A 23183-nucleotide genomic window follows, 5' to 3' on the forward strand; every position below is an offset into this window, starting at 1 on the left:
CTAAACATTCTAATAATAATTGATGTATTCTAGGTAAAATATCTTAACAAAATGGTTTTAGAAAACCATGTTAAATCTCCTAATAGAGTTGTTTTAGCAAACCTAGTTAAATCTCCTAACATAGTGCTTATTTCATTGTAAGTTGAAATATTTTAATCAAGGTAGACTTAGCAATCGTGTAAAGAATCTAATAGGGAGGACCCCTCATAGGGTAGATCATCAGTAGTCATAAAAATTATAGCCCTAACAACAAAACTTTATTGCTATAGTAGTGAAGATTTGTGCGTGTCATCTCCAATGCAATTTTACCTTCACCTTGGAGGGTTTCTAGGTAGCCAAACTCTTTTTTTTATGTGTTTACATTTTACTTTTCATGAGATGCCTAGTTAGATCTATTTCAATTTTAGAGTTTATGATTATATGGTGTATGATCTATGATATGAGATGGATTAGGACTAAATGAAGTTAATCTATTATTTTGTTCAATTAGTCAAAAGTTATATAGATCCCAATTCACCCCCTATTGACATTAAGGTCAATTTTTCTATTAGTGACTCAGCATTTAGTTAAATGGTTACATTGCTATTGAGCTCTACAATTCCTACCATTCCTATTATTTAGTTTACAATGTTAACCAAGTGAATCAATTTTTCCCAAGCCAAGTAGTTAGAATGAAGTGTCTACCGAGCACCTAAGTCAGTTTCTAGTGTTTCCCAAGCTACACAGTGTTTACCAAGCTTCATAAACAATGTAAAGTGCAAACTGAGCATAGCAGATGCTACTAAGCTATTCAGTAGAAATAAAGAAGATCATAGTGCTAACCAAGCTTTGTAGTGATAACAAAGTTCTACAATGTCTACCATACTCACAATGTTAACAATGTGAATCTATTATTTTGTTCAATTAGTCAAAAGTTATATGGAATCCAGTTCACCCCCTATTGACATTAAGGTCAATTTTTCTATTAGTGACTCAGCATTTAGTTAAATGGTTACATTGCTATTGAGCTCTACAATTCCTACCATGCCTATCATTTAGTTTACAATGTTAACCAAGTGAATCAATTTTTCCCAAGCCAAGTAGTTAGAATGAAGTGTCTACTGAGCACCTAAGTCAGTTTGTAGTGTTTTCCAAGCTACACAATGTTTACCAAGATTCATAAACAATGTAAAATGCAAACTGAGCATAGCATATGCTACTAAGCTATTCAGTAGATCATGTGGTGTCAACCAAGTAATTCATCAGCTACCAAGTTTCTCAATGTCTAGCGAGTCATATAGTGCTAATCGAGTTTGAGATACTTTGAAGTGATTAGTATGAACCAAGCTTCAAGTTCAACTTTGCATCAAATATTGCCAAGCATTGACAATGTTTTCCAATTATCAAAACATCACCAATATTGTCTTCAGAACCCAATTTATAATAGTTGGGCCAACTTTGTGAATTATGATGAAATTGGTATTGTAGCCAACTCCAATAAGTTGTGGTTTGGATTGGTATAGATGTAATTCATTGTATCATATTGATACATGTATGAGAAGGATAATATGATGAGGAGTGTAAATTGAAGAAGGCTACAAGAAATATAAGGCAAAGAAAATATTTATCTATCATAGTTAGGTGATCATTGTAATTCAAGGAATTTTATTTAGCAAATCAAAGTTGTTGATCATAGATCAACAACTTGTTAATCCTAATAGGTCTATCAGTTAAATCCTTTAATAGGGTAGACTTAATAGTCTTTTGCTAAATCTTTTAATTGAGTGCATACTTTATTTTATGTTTGTAAATCCTTTAACAAAGTGGACCTCACAATCCTTATTGCTCCTAATAGGGCATATCAGTAGAAGTGGTCAAATGTAAGTCTTGGTAGATTAAATTTATACTATAGTACTAAAGCTTATGGGTATCATCGCCACCCTAGTTTTACTTTCTAATTTGAAGGTTTTTCGATCACCATATCTTGTGTCAAAGTGTTATGAATGTTTTAAATGCTTCATTCTTTCATGCATGCAATTAGAACATTATATTATATGAAGGATTAATTTGAGAAGTAAGATAATTTTTTATTGGTTCTTGATTCACCACTCCCCTCTTAGTAAGCTTGACTACCTTATGTTTCCAATAATTGGTATTAGACAAATTGGTTCTCACATCAGAAGTTTAATAGCTTGAGAAAAGATTAGAGGTGATGGTTGTATATAAGCTAGATAAGGCTATTGATAATGAAAAGTTGGATCTAAAATTCACTATTGGACAACTCAAGAAAGAAAATGAGCATCTCAATCATTGAAAAGAAAGAAACATTTTGCAGTACAAATGAATGATGATCTCTATACTAAAGAAAGAATTGAGGACATGTGTCTAGAAATAAATTTAGATGAAGCTAATGAAGAAATCAAAGATCTATTAGAAAACAATTCCAATCTTCAAGAAGAAGTCAAAAAGTTGAAAGAGACAAAGAAATCTAGTTAGTCAAACTATGTGAAGTCATGGAAGAAAAAGCCAAAGCTAAGGAAGAGATGGAAGAAAAGATCAATGAAATTCAGAAACTATCCCTTCATCAAGAAAACTTTATTAATCAACTCACTAATGCAAATGGAGATTTTATGAATCTACGAACAGAGAAAGAAAGACTATGGAATAATCTCAGCATTGAAAAGAAAACCTATGAAAGAATTATGAAATCTCGAGAAGCATGAATGAATTGAATGAGAAAAGTTAGTATAGATACAAAGATAAAGCTAGAATATGATATATAGAAGAAGGTGACTCATCTCAGCAAGGAGATCAAAAGAATAAAAGGACTACTTGCAATCACTGTGATAAGATAGCTCATACATAAAACAAATGCTAGAGTAATGGTAAAGAAAAACTCATTGGAAAATGTTACTGTTGCAACAAGCATGGTGATAGGGCAAGTGAATGTAAAGAGAAACATAAGTTTGAAGGTAAGCGTCAAAATTGAAAGAAACAAGGACACAAATCTTTAGAGTACAAAAACAAGAAGTAGAATCCAGCAAAATAAATTGTGAAAGAAATATTTGGATGGGATTACAAGACATGGTGTAGATGTCATTGTTGTGGTGAATTTAGGTACATAGGAAAAAACTGTGTGAAACACCATATGAGGAAAGGAGATACTAAAAAGTAATGTTTTGTTTGTATAGAACTTGGACACATTTCCAAGAACTGTATGAGCACACGTAGAATTTGAGGTGAAAAGAAAGCCAAAGCTGACAATATCATAAAACAAATGATGCAGCAATAGGTACCAAAATCTCAAAAGAACACAAGCCAAGATCATGAAGTGAATGACACCCAAGTCAATTAGTTGGGTGGCTCAAACTTTTCAACTTAGTTTACTATCATTGGAACTATGATTTAGAAGAAGTAATCTAACATCAATAGAATGATCCATTGAGTATTCAAGATGCAAAGGGATCACCGAGAATGATAAGAAGAAGGAGACCTTATCCAAAAAGTTTGGGTCACATATTACTTTTGGATATTGAGTGATGATGACTCTACCAAGTTGTAGATATCTCCCTAGCATTAAAGGCTAAACTGAGTGGAGGACAACCCATCACCAAGAAAGTATGAGGTACAAAGTATTTGTTAGTGTAATTAATTATTATTACACTTTACTTAAGTTTACTTAGGATAAATGTATTATTTTATTATTTATTAGGTTAGACACCTAGGAGTATGCGTACTCATATGAGTTGTCCTGTTGACAACACAAGAGTTAGCAACTCTATTTTAGTGCATAGTGTCTACAACATAGGAGTTTGCATAATCAACTAAGTTGTCATGTAGACAACATAGTTGTTCGCACTCTAAATTGAGCACATGGTGTCTACAACATCTTTTTACATGACACACCCATGTAAGCTTATTCTCTCATCATCACACTAACTTTTGTGCTCAATGGAGGATAATCCACTCTTGGTGGACACGTGCTTAGTTGTGAGGCTTATCATTTTGATAACTCCTAGTCATTCTAGAGGCCTTTATATATAGACACTCCTAGTGTGTATGGACATTGATTATCTATTATCGAATGGTCTAAGATCCAAAGATAATTAGATATTCATTCTCATTGTTATGATCATACATTATTTGATGAATATTGTACTAGTCTTGTGCTTCTTGATTGTGGCATCATTTTTCCCTAAGGGAAATTCTTACATGGCATCAGAGCTATACCAAATTATTACATGGTATTAGAGCCATTGGATGTCAGTCAAGTCCATTATCAATAATAGCATTCTTGGATCTTCATGCAATTTTCTTGCCAATCTTGTGGAAGTTATCTTTGTCTTTTATTCTTACATGGTATCATAGCCATTCTTCCATTGGATGTCAATCAAGTCCATTATCAATAATAGCATTCTTGCATCTTGATCCAATTGTCTTTCCAATCTCTTGTGGAAGTTATCTTGGCCTTTCATTTGATCTTGGGGTTGTTGTAGAGTCACCTAAAACTCTAGCAACATTAATGGTGATCAAAGAGAGGAAATTTGGTAAAAGGAAGAAATCAAATGCATTGTTTCACCATGAATTTCTAGAGCTATTTGTGAAGAGTGCATTTAGATTTTCCAAGCGATTTGAGTATTTTTGTTAAATAATTCAAGGATCAATTTTTTTAGAAACCCTATCGAGCATGGTATTTTTAAGAAGCAAAGTGTAGAAAGGTTCTAAAATTTGTGGAGTCGACTGCAAGGCACCTAATTTCGAGTTGAGTCTAGCAATTATAGAGGCACTCGACCCAATTGGTGCGTAGTCTCAAACTCTACCCAAGGTATTACTCATACATGACATCCATTTATTTTACCATTTTTCTATTTAGGAACTCAAAACCCTAGAAATGGATGAAGTATTCAAGGAATTATGTGTGGATGGTGTATTGAAACCTAAGCATCAACATTTGGAAACTAAGGGTTTGATACACATTTCGCATATGCCAAGGGATTTTCAAGTCAAATGGATCAGACTTATCCTAAGTCATCTTCACAATGGGAAATTGTGGTTCTATCAACCAATTTAGATTAGAAAGAAAATGATTCACAAAGCCATTGGTATGCCAATGCTAAATAAGGATAAGATAGCCAAATCCCTAGGTCAGGAAAAAATAACCAAGAAGACTCTTTCCAAATGGGATAGAAGAGGTATGAATCTTAATGTAGGAACATATATGGATCTATATTTTTTCATAGATCTAATTTGACACAAAATTTATAGCTCTATTCAATTAAACAATGTGTCGTGTGAAGTTGTTGATCTTGTATACAAGGTAGTGAAGAATAATCTATCTTCTGACCTTGCCATGTTGCTGTTGAATTAGTTCAACAAGAGCATGGATAGCATCAGAGGGTCCAAGAATAATTCATGTAAGTTCCGATCTCTTTTAACATGCATATTCTTTTACATTCATAGGTTTTTTCCCTCCAAAGGTACAGTCATATGGAGGAAGGCTGTTCCTATTTTTTATTAGATGAATGTGTATATACCATTTATTGTTAAAAATTTTGACAGCATCATGGATAATTATTTTGAATCATTCAAAGATAAATTGTAAAATAGATTTAGGATCCCTAAGAAGCTTGTAGAATATTATAAGGATGCCATTTGTTTCATGGTGGACTCTAACAAAGTATATATTTAGGTAGACAAACCTAGAGTGGTATGGGTTAAGCCTCTAGAGTATGAGGTTAACATTGATGTTACTAAGGATATTATAGAGGCTTTTCTAAATGAGCCTAGGGATCTCAAAGTCACCTATTTCATATCATATAATGAGGCAAAATCAAGAAATGAACTTGAGATCAAGCTACCTCAAGTAGTGAATAGAGGAAGGAAAAGAGTAGAAAAACTACTGAAAAGCACAAAGCAAGAAAGTTCTCCTCTAATGCTTACCAAGGGAAAAGGTGATGATGTAGAAGATGATGATGAAGAGGATGTAGTAGAGGAAGCCAAATATGAGGAAGAAGAGCCTCATAGGAATAAAGGTAAGGTTATTATAAGTAGACCTGCCAAGTCATCCCTTATTGTATTCACTAGGGGGGGCAGCCAAGTCTAGAAAAATGTTGAATTTTGGTGAAGATGAAGCCAAGAAGATTATCTTCAAAAGATCTAAAGTTACACTTCAAGAAAGATTACAGAAGATGGAAGAATGAACTAGCATGGCATGTTTCAAATTTCTCAAATATGAGACAAGGAATGATGAATAGATAAGGCAAACTGAGGATGTTATTATGGCTAAGCAAGGTAAATGGAAGTACTCACTAGATGAGATTGTACATAAGATTCCTAATAACTTATGCAGACAATAAAGCATAGATGGGAAAATTCATAGAAGACTACCAAGGACATATTTAAACAAACTTTGAAGCAACTCATGCCAAATCTCAATAAGAAGGAGGCAAAAAAATCCTTGAAGAAAAATGAGAAGAAATTCACTCTGAAGTTAAAAAAATAAATGATATTGCCTAAGGACATCAAATATGTAGTGAAGGAAGCTAAAAATATATGGAAGAACATCTATTAGTTGTATCAACCCATTGACTTTGTTCATTTTGATGAAAAGGATGATGAAGATGATGAAAAAGATGTAGAAATAAGAGTTGATGAGATACATGATGTCAACCAAGATGATGAGGAGGAAGAGTTGGAAGCTACTAGAGGAAGCCTTCTAGAGATACAAAGAATTAATGAAACTAATGTAGAGAAAATTGCAGTAGCAATTATGGTCACATTTTCTCACTTTCCAAGCAATGCCTTACTCTAATTATGCTCAGAGAAATATTCTACCAAGTTGGTTGTGGATAACACTAGTATACCAAGAACCCAACCAAGCTCTAGATCTATTCAGATGAGTGTTACATTGACTATAGTGCCCAACACTTCATCTTTTGAGTAGCAACACCCTCCATCATCAGGCTTGACTAAGCAATAATAAGGTATTTCTATTGTTAGTGTTATTTCAACATTTTTTGCTAGTCCATCAATTTCTAAAATTGTTTCTATCCCAAGTGTATCCATTCTAGTATACTTATAGTTGAGAACCAATCTCAACTAAATACTAAAGTCTTAGAAAAGGGTAAACAAATTGTTTCTACCATTCTGAAGGAAAAGGGTAAAGAATAAGCAGATGCAATTGATCTAGATGAGGATATAATTATTCCAAATTAGGATATCTCTACCCTCACCCCTTATCAAATGGATACCATGGGTGAACTGTTGAAGAAGAGAGCAAAGCAGCAAAATCTTAGAGAAGAAAAGAGGAAAGAAAATCAAGTTCTTGAAGACATAAAGATCATATTTATTGATGCTCTAAGTATTAGGGTTGGTGGAAAACAACCCATTCTAGAGCAGTTGGTAGAAATTTTCTATAAATTCAATGAAGAATTTAATGGACAAGAGAAACTACTTCAAAGAGTTTAAAGAGAGTTTGAAAATAGAGTGTTGGAGCAAGTCGAATAGAAGATTGTAGTAGATAAAGTTGAACTATCTACCATTCTTGATACTCTAGAACCCTTTGTAGATAATGTTGTTTCATTATTCATCAAACTAAGTGATACATCTATCTTGACAAAGGGGATCAAGGAGAAGTTGTCCAAGATAGATTAAGATATGAAGGCAAGTGCACACCAACTGTCACTTGATCCAAGTTATAGTTCTAAACATTATACAAAGATTATATTTTTGACAAATTAACAGGCAAAATTATTGAAGAAAGAAGCTAGGATTAGAGCCACACTTGCAAAAATCCAAGTCATAATTCTTCCAAACATGGATGAAGTGTAGAAACACTTTGAGCATGCAAAGAATCTCATCCTTCACAACAACTTCTCCATAGCTGATCACATGACAAAATTATCAACAGAAGTTTAGATTGCATTGCATGCAAGTAAGGTACTATAGGAGAATTGAGACAAGAAAATGATACTTATTCTGAAGGTACATTTTGATTTCTTGTCACATTTTGGTATTAGCATATAGATTTTATACACCTTTGGCATTTATGTCAAAAAGAGGGAGTAGTAATATGTAAAGGAGTATAAGATATTGTAAAGCAAGAGAAGACTACTATACTCCAAATATATGCATATAGGAGAGATATATGTAGGGGGGAGTAGTATAGTATTATCAAGATAGTTTTACAAATAAGCAAAAAAAATCTCTACAAAAGAAATTTTAAAAAATCACAAAAATAGAGTACATTACCGAGCTATAGCTTTAGGAAGTCAAACCAAGTTGATGACACAAAATAATGGTAAAGGAAGTTTTCAACTTACAATTTTGAATTTCAGATTTTTGGTTTGATAAGTGTTTTTCTCACTAATGCCAAAGGGGGAGATTGTTGACATTAAGGTCAATTTTTCTATCAGTGACTCAACACTTAGTTAAATGGTTACATTTATACTAAGCTCTATAATTGCTACCAAGCCTATCATTGGGTTTGCAATATTAACCAAGTGATTTAGTTGTTCTTGAGCTAGCTAGTAAAAATACAATGTCTATCGAGCACCTAAGTCAGTTTACAATATTTTCTGAGCTATATAGTGTTTATTGAGCTTCATAAAGAATGTATAGTTCAAACTGAGCATAGTAAAGGCTACCAAGCTATTTAGTAGAAGTAAAGAAGGTTATCGTGTTAACTGAGATCTCTAGTGTTAACCAAGTTCTACAGCGTCTATTGAGCTTTTAGTGTTAACAATGTAAACCTAATGTTGATCAAGTCATATTGTGTCAACCGAGTGATTTAGCAACTACTAAGTCTTTCAGTGTTCACTGAGTCACATAGCGCTGACCAAGTTTGAGCTACTACAAAGTGATTAGTATGGACCGAGCTTCAAGTTCAACCAAGTGATAAATATTGTTGAGCATTGATAGTGTTTGATGAGTATCAAAACATCACCAAGTTTGTCTTCAAAACCCAAGTTATATCAGTCAGAATGAATTTGTAAATTATGATGAAATTGGTATTGTAGCCAACTCTAGTAAGTTAGGATTCATATTGGTATATATGTAATGCATTGTATCATATCTATACAAGCATGAGAAGGATAATATGATGAGAAAAAGTGTGAATTGAAGAAGGGTACAAGTAATCTAAGTGAAAATAGAGATTTATCTATCATAGTTAGGTGATCATTGTAATTCAAGGAATCTCATTTAGCAAACTAGAGATCAACCACTGGTCTATGCTAACAAGTGTATCAGTTAAATCCTTTAATTGGGTAGCCTTAATCATCTTTTTCTAAATCTCTTAATTGACTGCATACTTCATTGTATGTTTGTAAATCCTTCAACAAGGTTGAACTCACAATCCTTATTTCTCTTAACAAGGAAGATCACCAAAAGTGGTCAATTGTAAGCCTTAATAGGTTAACTTTATACTACAATACTAAAGCTTTTGGATATAATCCCCACCCTAGTTTTACTTTCTAATTGGAAGTTTCTACGTCACCATATGTTGTGTCAAAGTGTTATGAATGTTTTAAACTCTTTCATTCTTTCATGCATACAATTAGATCAGAATATTATATGAAGGATTAATTTGAGAGGTAAGATAAAGTTTTATTAGTTCCTAATTCACCCCTCCCCTCTCAGTAACCTTGCCTACCTTATATTTTCAACACCCCACACCCCCCCCCCCCCCCCCCTTCTTAGTATCTTTCTTCCCAGTAAGGCTTCCAAAAAAATTTATGAGAGAATTTTTCTATTAGAACAATTCTAACAACTTAAGAGTCTAGACCTTGGAGATGGAGGCTTACAAATTGGGAAACATTATTGAGAATTAGATGATTGACATCTAGGTCATACTCCAACAACTTGAGGAAGCAAGAGAGAAATTATGGAAATTATTAAAGAAAAGGAAGGATATGGAAATTCAAAAAAATGATACAGTTTACCAAGGAGTAGACACCAAAGGACTATTTAAAAGTGGGAGTTCCAGTGAAAATGATGAAACAATAGTAGAGTTATTGGAGAAGAATAAAAATCTAAATGAAGAAGATAAAGAATTGAAGAGAGAGCATGAAATTCAATCAATAAGACTATATGAAGTGACTAACCAAAAAAAGAGAGCTGAAAAAGAAAAAGTCATGGTTGAAGAAGACAAGATACAAATTACTACTACCCTTGGAGAAAGGTCATCTAATGTGCAGAAGCCTACAAACAATTAGTTGGACACAATGAATGAATTGTTTCTTTCAAATTAGGGGCTGAATAGAAAAGATATAGAGATTACAAATTTCATATCACAAAGTTACCAACTAAAGAATTAGTTAAGGTAGGAGAAGGACCTACTATAAAAGATGAATAAACCTAGTGAATCTGTAAGATACTTTGAAGAACTGATTACATCAAAAAGAACACCTAGTGAAACCTCTAGATAAGGATATATCAAGCACTTCTCATCTATTAAAGAAGGAGAATCATACAAGAGTGATGAGTATGGAAGTTAAAACCCTAAAGGAAAACGTACATGTCATCATTGTGGCAAGGTGGGACAAAGAACAAATATTTTCTAAAGCAAGATTGGTATGCATAATCCTAAACCTAAGTTTACTGGTAACTATTTTAATTGTAAGAAACAAGGATACTAAGCACATGAATGCAGGTCAAAGGCAAGTGATACACCTATTTCACCTAGATTTGAAGGAAATTTCTACATCTGTTACAAATCTAGACATAAATCCCAAGAATATAGATCCAAGGAATAATCCAACAAGATATCTAGGAAACAAGCACATGCATCTAAGCAAGGTAATTACTGGAATTGGGATTATAACACATGGTATAGTTGTCATCATTGTGGAGAATATGGCCATACTCCATAAAATTGTATTAAGACACATCTTAGAGGCAATTACAATAAAATAGTTAAATGAAAGCCTAGTATTCTTTAGTTGTGAATAGTTTGTTTATGTTAGTAAATATTGTACAATTTGAGAACTTGCACCAAGAAATGAACACATCAAAGGAAAAGGAAAAGTTGACATAAAACAAAAAAAGAAAGAGATGAGTCAAACCCAGAGAAAAATAGTAGAAGATGGAAGTAGTAGATCAAGTGAAGTTGAGATCACCCAATCCAATGAATCAAGTGATCACAACACTGCTAAGAAAGTAAAGAAGGTATGTAAGGAACTATAGACTTGAATGAAAATTTATATACCAATTCCTAACTAGAGATACTATTGAAATTCCATATTTACATGAATCAAGATGTTGTACAACAGATCTAAGAAATGAACAGAGATAAAGAATTCATTTGCATAATAGATGTTGAATATGTAACACCCCACGAAGGGATCCAGAAGAATTAACCTAAAGTTTTACTAAGTTTTCTAAACACATTTTTTTTTAAATGTAAGAAAGTATAACATACACATCAAACACATAGTAGCGGAAGCAATAACATGTAATCATCAACAAACATACATAACAAGTTACATTCCTTAAGGATCCGAGGATTTTGAGTCACATTTAAATTTAATTAATTCTAAGTCTAACAACTACCACATCCTCATGAAAGAATAATAAGAAAGTGTAATGTCCTTAATATACATTTGTTACAAATGCCTCTTGGCAATTTAATTTAGAATGCTCAATCATCCACTGTACATGTCACAGGGAATGAAAGGCTTAAAAGAATATACATATGTAAAAATAGAAATGCATCAACCTCCATGAATCCATGATACAAAGTACAGTAAAAATAAATGAAACCATTCACCATACATGATACATCCATACCTCCACAATGATAAACATCTATCATGAAATCTAACCATCCATCATAATAATCCATGAACAGAATGAAGGTAAATGCAAACCAAGAAAACTCCAGCCATGGTGACCACAGACGGATCTCAATGGTAAGAGTAAAAGCACTACCACCGAACCACGTGGAACCTAAATGGTCCACTCCCACCGCGCTGAGGAGATAGTCTCAAGTCCCAAAGAAGGTATCAAAACACAAAACACAAGTACTCTCTAAGTCTGGGAAATCCTAAAAGTATACTAACTCAAAGGTTACAACATAGATAGAAATCTAGACCCAGAGGCACAACACAGACACGTAGGAAACATACTATGCAAGCAGGAAAGTGTCATCACATGAATCACATTGGAAGTTACTCGAGCAATCCCTTAGGAATCTCAAGTCCCCAGTAATCTTGCAGCCATTAGTATCCTCTTGTACTGACGAGGCATACTATGGAATGCAAGGTCGCAACCAAGTGTTCTCTCTACCCCATCCTAGTCTGTACTAGCACTAAAGGCATAGGAGAGAACATACAGTTATGTTATTAAGTTCATTTAAGTCAGTATTTAGGTGAGATGTTTTCACTTATTTAAATAAACAACTTACAATGAGTCATTCCTAGAGCCACTTCGGGTCTCCTATCCCTCATTGCAAGCCACTTCCTAACAGTACACATAGATAACCTACCCTAGGCTCATGAAATCACAAATCACATAATCACCTCAGTCCTATAAAAGTGACTGGAAACAATCAAAAGATAAGTCACAATAGTCACATCAGTTCTCCACGAGAAACTGGAAAGTATCAAATAATAAGCATAATGATCACAACAGTTCTCTATCAGCAACTAAAGGAATTAATGATAAGTCACAATATCCAATGGTTCTTAGCAAGAAACAACAAAAACTATCCCAAAATAAAACACAATACTGATCGAACACTCCAAAATGGTTAAGTCAAAACATGTCCGAACATGACATCATAAAAAAAAAATCACTTTAAAACACCTCAACTTCACACAAGGAAACTGGAAAGCAATAAGAAACAGTAAAAACATCCATCATAGAGCACTCTAATCACATCATCATGGTTGGGTTTAAAAGATCAAGAACAAATCATCATAATACCACAATCGCATAATCCCCGAGCCTCTGGTAACAACCTAAATTGGTCAACCTAATCAACCCCAAAACCCCAACCATAATAGCATAAAGAAAAAAGAACAGTATAGTACAGTTCATAGTTTGAGTTTGTTTCCATAATACACACTAAGGTTTAAGTTGAAATTTTCAGTTTGAGTTTCAATGAACATTTCTAATGTAAAGGTTTCTCACTATTACCCTTATAATAACCAAATTATTTATTCATGAATATACAAGTATTCTCAAATTTAAAGTCAAATTCCCTAAGATAAATCAATCTGAAATAATCTTTAAGTTATAAAAATAATCAATAATGATTTTAAATAAAGTCACTATGATTTTATCAAAATCAATTATTTAATCTTTATTTAATAATAACTCCTTTACTATTAACATATATTACTTTAACCATATTTAATTAAATAAATTAATATTTTATTTAAATATTAAAAAAACATTTATTATAATAAAATTATTAACAATTTTTAATAATTTAAAAAAATTATTAAAGCAATTTTTAATATTGTTGATATCTATTAACAAGTTTATATTTTTAAACATTGTTAAAATAAAATAAAATGTCATTATGATTAATATAACTGACACCTTTTAAAAGAAAGAGCCGTGCGGCCCTCATCAGAGGGTACCGCAGGCTTTAAAGGCCATGTGATCCCCTGCTGACGCAGGTCACCGGTGGCAATTTCAAATCACTTGGGGGGGGGGGGGGGGGGGGGGGGGGGGGGGCGCAAAAAGGTAAGACCTCTCCTCATTATATTGTAAATACATTTCTTTTTATGCAAACTTTTCAATTTAATAAAAATTGCCTCATCAATTAATCGATGATCAAAAAACAAGACCCTACCTGAGCCTGATGCTATTATGCAATCCCCAAAAACTGTAAGAGAATTCGCTCCTCTTTGATAACCTTTTTCTAAAAATCTTTCTTAGAATTCACCTTCTGAAATTCGCTTCCAAAAGTTGTCTCCCAAAATTTCTATCTCCCCAAGATTCACCGTCCAAATTTGTGTCCCCCAAAAATGAACCCCAAAGTTGTGATAAAGAGTTTTCTCCTCAAATCGGGGCACTAATTGTGTGTTCACCCAAGAAGACTCTTTGCTCAACTAAGTTAACTCTAAAATTAACTTTTATTAATCTTTGCTTTGCACATTAAATGAATTATTAAATAACTGTATTTAATATGCCACTTGACTTCTATTTTTATTCTTTATTACTTTTAATCCCATGCGCACTTTATGAAATTAAAATAACATTATTGTTTCCAGTTATTTTATCTTTTAATTTATTTCTTTTATTTTCAACTCAAGCTCACATCATGTGATCTAGAAACTTTAATAATTTAATATCTTTCAACTTTTAATTTATTTTAGAAACTTAATTGATAAAATATTTAATTAATTTAAATAACAATAATACTTCAAATTTATTTAAAATTGAACTCTAAATATATTATTATTAAATTAAATAAATATTTTCATGTTCTAAATTATCCTTAAACTTTTATCTCCAAATTTTAATTCTTTATTTAATTAATTTTTCAATTAATTAAATATTAAAGATATCATATTAATTCTCCATTAAATTAAATCATTAACAATCTTTTTTTAATTAGACTTAATTAATAGAAAATACATCAAGGACTCATAAAGCAACATACGAAAACCCATCATAGAAAAATACATACTAAATCAAACAAAAGGGTTGTAATCGCGAAATAACATCATTTGATGCATTCAGAGGGTATTTAACTCAGATACTTGTCCTAATTATCAATTAGGACAATTGGCTAAAGGGTTTAGGATTTGGACATAAGAGTTTATCTCCCCTCTCTTACCATTGAGATAATGTGATAGGGTACGCTCATCCTGGCAATTCAGGGAAGTTGATACCCAGTACCTGCAACCTGCATAAAATCCACGCATGTACAAACACAATATTCTAAGCTAAACAGACAATGGCAAGAAGTGGTACATCGTGTAGATCCCAACTAGCAGGTGACTATGACTCTCTTCCTTAACCACATCAAAAACATCATACATAAAGAAAACAAACACACACAACATACACATGCAGTATAGGGTAAGTATCTATAAGAAAGCACATGTGATAATAAACCATCTAACTAATCATCATCGATAACTGAAAATATTGAATAATCATCATACATGCATGAAATATAGAGTAACAAGTAATCTCATCATATAACAAACTAAGTCTGAAATAATATCTAAAAATATGAAAGTAATGCTACTAAAATCAAGTATAAAATTGGCCTAAAAGAGTTTGGCAAGGATAACAGAAATACGACATAGGGGCAGGCACTACGTCAACCCCCCTGGACTTAGGCTTACTCCTAGAAGCTTGCAACAAAAGAAAAGCTAAGGACTCACTGTGTGGGTCCCATTGGACCCTTTCCCCCTGTAGGAGGATAAGACTCCATTGAGTACACTCTCCGGGCTCTACCCATGTCACCAACTGTAGGTTCTAAAGCTGCGGGTCCCTGGCCTGAGAACTATGGTTTCCTTTGAGCACAATGAGATGATTTGTGTCCACGTTCTCCACATGTGAAACACTCTCCATTGAAGCTCCTTTGAACTTTAGGTGCACTAGATTGCTGAAAACTACCCCCACTAGGATAAGACTGAACACTCTGAGATGGTCAATCATACTGGTTGGGCTTTTTGTGATGAGCCTTGTGATAGTTCCTAGCATTGGAACCACCACCACCACTCTGTGCAAGAGGATAAGTTCCTTCCTGCTACTGATTACCCCCAGAAGGAGGTTTCCAATTGCCACCTACTCCCTGACCACCCTTTGATCCTGATGCTGAAGGTGCTCCTACAAAACCCCCATGTCCTAGGTTCACAATATGCTCTACAAGGATGGCTCGATGTACCGCATCCTTGAGGGTTTTAGGTTCAAAAACCTTAACACCCCCAATTAAACGGTTGTTCAAACCTTTGATAAAATTTTGTGCCAACTGTGTTGAGTTGTCACTGAATCCCGTAAAGGGCATGAGCTCAAAGAACTTGCATTCATAACCTATAACAGTCATAGTGTACTGTCTCAAGTTATGGAACTCTTCTGCTCTATGCTACTTCCATTCCTCTGGTAGGAATTGCTCATGGAAGCTCTCTAAGAATAACTCCCATGTGACACTATTCATGGTTAAGGCCAACTTCTTTTCCTTGATTGTCCACCAAGTGGCCCCAAAGAACTCTAAGTTGGTGATAGCAAACCTCACTTTGACATTACTGTCAAAGTCATGCATAGCAAAACTCCTATTAAGGGCAATAAGCCACTGCTCAGCTACATATCCAGAACCCTGCCCATTAAAGGGCTTGACCTTGGACCTCTGAAGGTCCTTCATCTGTGAAGATACAATGAATCTATGTCAATCCCTTAGAGGGCTCCTAGACCTAGGTCCTTGCTCATGTCATGCCCGATGTGCTCTATCCTGATCATGAACAGGAGGTAGGCAATCAATGATGGTTCGCATCATTTTCCTTATGTTAACCTCTTCCGATTTAGCATGCTCCTCTCTATGGTTCTCTTCTTGATGCTCACTGACATGCTCTTCCCTATTCTCTTCCTAATTAAGGTCTTCGTGGACAGACTCATGGACAATGATAGCTCTACCTCATCCACGGCCCCTACTAGAACCTCTAATGGAAGACCTCATCCCAGATACCATCCTACAATAATATCCAAGACACAAGATGCTATAATAACCATGAAACATACTACTAAAACACATAGATAAAAGACACATGTTTTGCAAACAAGATAGTTTCAATTTTCAGTTTGCCTATAATTTAAGTTTAAGTATAATTTCAGTTTTGAAGTCTGAGTGTTGAAGTATGAAAAATATGCAGCTAATAGTTTACATCATGTTTTAGTTCAACTAGTTTCAAATTTTAGTTTGAAAGAGATACACATAATAGTTTAAAGTTTTCGTTCTTGTTCAACTAGTTAACACTAGTGGTGTTCCAATATACCCAGAGCTCCCAATGTAGAAACTTAGGCTCTGATACCAGATGTAATGCCCTGCCAAGGGATCCAAAAGAATTAACCTAAAGTTTTACTAAGTTTGCTAAACACTTTTTTTTTTAAAATAAGAAAGTATAACATACACATCAAACACATAGTAGCGGAAGCAATAACATGTAATCATCACCAAACATACATAACAAGTTACATTCCTTAAGGATCCCAAGACGTTGAGTCACATTTAAATTTAATTAATTCTAAGTCTAACAACTACCACATCCACATGAAAGAATAATAAGAAAGTCCAATGTCCTTAATATACATTTATTCCGAATGCCTCTTGGCAATTTAATTCGGAATGCTCAATCATCCACTGTACATGTCATAGGGTATGAAAAGCTTAAAAAATATACATATGTAAAAATAGAAATGCATCAACCTCCACGAATCCATGATACAAAGTACAGTAAAAATAAATGAAACCATTCACCATACATCCATAATGATAAACATCTATCATGAAATCTAACCATCCATCATAATAATCCATGAACAGAATGAAAGTAAACGCCAACCAAGAAAGCTCCAGCCATGATGACCACAGATGGATCTCAATGGTAAGAGTAAAAGCACTACCACCTGGCCATGCAGAACCTATATGGTCCACTCCCACCATGCCGAGGAGATAGTCTGAAGTCCTAAATCTGTATCAAAACACAAAACACAAGTACTCTCTAAGTCTGGGAAATCCTAAAAGTATACTAACTCAAAGGTTCCAACATAGATAGACATCTAGACCCAAAGGCACCACACAGACACGTAGGAAACCTACTATGCAAGTGAGAAAGTGTCATCACATGAATCACATTCAAAGTTACCCAAGAAATCCCTCAGGAATCTTGGGTCCCCAGTAATCCTACGGCCATTAGTATCCTCTCATAATGATGAGGTATACTATGGAATGCAAGGTCGTAACCAAGCATTCTCTCTACCCCATCCTAGTCTGTACTAGCACAAAAGGCATGAGAGAGAACATACAATTATCTTATTAAGTTCATTTAAGTCAGTATTTAGGTGAGATGTTTTCACTTATTAAAACAAACAACTTACAATGAGTCATCCCTAGAGCCACTTCAAGCCTCCCGTCCTCATTGCAAGCCACTTCTCGACACTACACATAGATAGCCTACCCTAGGCTCATGAGATCACAAATCACATAATCACCTCAGTCCTATACAAGTGACTGAAAAGCATCAAAAGATAAGTCACAATAGTCACATCAGTTCTCCATGAGAAACTGAAAAGCATCAAATAATAACCATAATGATCACAACAGTTCTCTATTAACAACTGAAGGCATTAATGATAAGTCACAATATCCAATGGTTCTTAGCAAGCAATGAGAAAAACTATCCCAAAATAGAACACAATACTGATTCAACACTCCAAAATGGTTAAGTCAAAACATGTCAGAACATGACATCATCAATAACAAATCACTTTAAAACACCTCAACTTCACACAAGGAAATTGGAAAGCAATAACAAATAGTAAAATAATCCATCATAGAGCACTCTAATCACATCATCATGGTTGGGTTTAAAAGATCAAGAACAAATCATCATAATACCACAATCGCATAATCCCTGAGTCTCTGGTAACAACCTAAATTGGTCAACCTAATCAACCCCAAAACCCCAACCATAATAGCATAAACAAAACAGAACAGTACAGTACAGTTCATAGTTTGAGTTTGTTTCCATAATACACACTAAGGTTTAAGTTGAAAATTTTAGTTTGAGTTTCAATGAACATTTTTAATGTAAAGGTTTCTCACTATTACCCTTATAATAATCCAATTATTTATTCATGAATATACAAGTATTCTCAAATTTAAACTCAAATTCCCTAAGATAAATCAATATGAAATAAGCTTTAAGTTATAAAAATAATCAATAATGATTTTAAATAAAGTCACTATGATTTTATCAAAATCAATTATTTAATCTTTATTTAATAATAACTCCTTTACTATTAACAAATGTTACTTTAACCATATTTAATTAAATAAATTAGTATTTTATTTAAATATTAAAGAAACATTTATTATAATAAAATTATTAACAATTTTTAATAATTTAAAAAAATTAGTAAAGCAGATTTTAACATTGTTGATATCTATTAACAAGTTTATATTTTTAAACATTGTTAAAATAAAAAAAAATTTCATTATGATTAATATAACTAACACCTTTTAAAAGAAAGAGCCGTGCGGCCCTCGTCAGAGGGTACCGCAAGCTTTAAAGGCCATGTGATCCCCTGTTGACGCAGGTCACCAGCGGCAATTTCAAATCACTTGGGGGGGGGGGGAAGGTAAGACCCCTCCCCATTATATTGTATATACATTTTTTTTTATGCAAACTTTTCAATTTACTAAAAATGGCCTCCTCAATTAATATTAAAATTTAATAATATATGTTTATTATTATTATATATATTTTATAAATAATTATTTATAAATATTTTATTATATATATATATATATATATATATATATATATATATATATATTTAAACATTCACAAATATAATCTGATAGAGAAAATAATATTAACCATTCAAATTTCAATCTACAATTTTTATTTATAAGTTAAAAATTTAACCCTTCCCCGATTAAATCCAGTTTTCTTTAATCTATCAAAAAGAATTCCTGATCACTCTTCTAATTTTTACGTATGCTGAATATATTGACAAGCATTTAATAATTTACAATATTGAAATATTTAAGCTTTCATCACAAAGAATTTAGATATACAATCCACAGGCACGAGGAAGATAGGAAAGGATAATTGTGTAATTAATCGATGATCAAAACACAAGACCCTACCTGAGCCTGATGCTATTATGCAATCCCCAAAAACTGTAAGAGAATTCGCTCCTCTTCGATAACCATTTTTTAAAAATCTTTCTTAGAATTCGCCTTCTGAAATTCGATTCCAAAAGTTGTCTCCCAAAATTTCTGTCTCCCTAAGATTCACCGTCCAAATTTGTGTCCCCCAAAAATGAACCCCAAAGTTGTGATAAAGAGTTTTCTCCTTAAATTGGGGCACTAATTGTGTGTTCACTCGAGAAGACTCTTTGCTCAACTAAGTTAACTCTAAAATTAACTTGTATTAATCTTTGCTTTGGACATTAAATGAATTATTAAATAACTTTATTTAATATGCCACTTGACTTCTATTTTTAATCTTTATTACTTTTAATCCCATGCACACTTTATGAAATTAAAATAATATTATTATTTCCACTTATTTTATCTTTTAATTTATTTATTTTATTTTCAACTAAAGTTCACATCATGCGATCTGAAAACTTTAATAATTTAATATTTTTCAACTTTTAATTTATTTTAGAAACTTAATTGATGAAATATTTAATTAATTTAAATAACAATAATATTTAGCATTTATTTAAAATTTAACTCTAAATATATTATTATTAAAATAAATAAATATTATCATGTTCTAAATTATCCTTAAACTTTTATCTCCAAATTTTAATTCTTTATTTAATTAATTTCTCAATTAATTAAATTTTAAAGATATCATATTAATTCTCCATTAAATTAAATCATTAATAATCTTTTTTTAATTAGACTTAATTAATAGAAAATACATCAATGACTCATAAAGCAACATATGAAAATCCATCATAGAAATATACATACTAAATCAAACAAAAGGGTTATAATCACGAAATAACATCATTTGATGCATTCAGAGGGTACTTAACTTAGATACTTGTCCTAATTATCAATTAGGACAATTGGCTAAAGGTTTTAGGATTTGGACTTAAGAGTTTATCTCCCCTCTCTTACCATTGAGATAATGCGATAGGGTACGCTCATCTTGGCAATTCAGGAAAGTCGATACCCGGTACCTGCAACCTACATAAAATTCACGCATGTACAAACACAATAATCTAACCTAAACAGACAATGGCAGGAAGTGTTGCATCGTGTAGATCCTGACTAGCAGGTGACTACGACTCCCTTCCTTAACCACATCAGAAAAATCATACATAAAAAAAACAAACATGCACACCATACACATGCAGTATGGGGTAAGTATCTATAAGAAAGCACATGTGATAATAAACCATCTAACTAATCATCATCGATAACTGAAAACATTGAATAATCATCATACATGCATGAAATATAGAGTACCAAGTATAAGAGAAATGCGACATAGGGGCAAGCACTACAGAATATCAATGTTACTATATATAGCGACCAAGTAAAGTCAAATGAGCCAAGCATTCATATAGAATCAAATTGATATGTTGATCAAGCTAAGAATTGGAGACCACGTGATGTCATGAAAAATAGTGTGAACAAATTGCTATGTGAAATCCAAGATAACTATGATGCACCTAATATAGTACAACACATTTTTTGTAAACCTAATTTGTTAGATTGAAGGTTTATATTAGATATTTGATTTTTATTGTCACTTACCAAGAAATTTTAGAGCACATAGGTGATTCAAAGGAAATTTCTGTCATGTCCCCTTTTCAAATAATAATAAAATAATAATCTTTGCTAAGACAAGCAGGCCCAAGAAAGTTAAGTTTCTTAAAAAGGGGGGTTAATCTTGGGAAACCGTTGGACTAATAAATGAAATTATTATTAAAATATGTTTCATTAACCTCTCTTGGATGTGAGTTACCGTTATGGCCTCTTTTAAGGGGTTTGGAGGCATTTTGGGCAGGGAGGAGAACTTGATTTTTGCTCATTCTTTGTTATTCTTCAGAGGCTGCCAAACCTGTGGAGAAGGAGACCCAAGAACAGGAGTTTGTAGGTTTCCAGGAAGGCTAAGGATGGGAGTTTGAAGCCATTCCATGTACATGCTCATACAGAGTTTGCTTTTGTGCTGAACAGTGTAGATTTGCGGATTTTTGGATGTGTTTTTTGCATGAGTTTGGTGTTTTCAGTTGAGCATTTCATATCAGTTTTGGTTGCTGCTGTATTTCGGCTTTAATAAGCATAATTTAAAGATCTTATTCTACAAAATGATATAGAAAGACATAGAGATATGACCACAAGAGCAGTCTTAATATAACTTTTTGTAAAAAGAAACATACTAAGAAAATTCAAAATATATCTTTGAAATTATTATCTATAAAAATAATAATATATTATTACTACTATAAAAAAATAGATATACGTTCCCCTTTCACCCAGACTAATTGAAAGCTCATGTTTTTGCAAGTGAGAAGGAAAGGAAAGATGGAGAAATAGGAAGCTCAAATTCTTCAAAATGAAACGGAAAGGGGCCACCATATTGTCTAATTCATGGTACGTACAAGAACCTCTTAAAAGCCCAAAAGAAGCACAGAGTTTAATGGAACCCCACATTCTCCCTACCAACAGGTGATTTTCAACTGTTAGTAACTGTACCCTTCACCTTTCACATGTTTTCAAAAAGAAATTGGACAAACCTTGATATTTTACAGATAAATTTCAACAATGAGAACAAATGATTACAATCAAAGAAAGTTAGTCAATCACCAGCCCATGAAGAAATGATGATCTGTGGTTATTCCTTCCCAATTGATGATGCAAAGCTGAAATGTTTTCCCTAGTAAGACAACCACATGAAACTTGGCACACAGTTGTTGATGTTAAAACCTAAATATTCTTGGCAATGAGTGGGGTATGCAATGTCTCTTAATTTACTCAGTGGGGCGGTAGTAGATAATGACCCATCAATCTGTCCCCTTCAATTTTCGTTATACTTGTTAAGAAACCATAGTTACTCCCTCTGTTCACTCACGAATCACTTTCCCCATTTGCATGGAAAAGTGGCATCTTCCAATGAGGAGTGGCCAACGTTGGTCTTTGTGTTTGGTTCGCTTTATAGCATGCATGCTGTAGTTATTTAGGTCTAATGGTTTAAAAAATTATAACATTCCAAAGACAATTCATGAATCATTTGACCATAGACAATTAGAACTTGTTTTTCAAAATTTGAATACAAACTAATACAGTTCTAATAATCTGTGGTCAAATGGTTCATGTAATTGTGTTTGGAATGCTATAATTTTGAAGTGTGTTTTCTAAATCCTGCACACTGATTTATTTAGATATATGTATGGATTTCTTTTGTAATACACATTGTTTATGTGATAATTTCTCTTTGATTTATAAGTATTGGTTGTGTAATAGATCTTTGAAAATCAGAGGATACCAATAG

The sequence above is a fragment of the Cupressus sempervirens genome, chromosome 5 (genome assembly GCF_028749045.1).
Source record: "Cupressus sempervirens isolate cs-2001-9-10 chromosome 5, ASM2874904v1, whole genome shotgun sequence".
Lineage (NCBI taxonomy): Eukaryota > Viridiplantae > Streptophyta > Pinopsida > Cupressales > Cupressaceae > Cupressus > Cupressus sempervirens.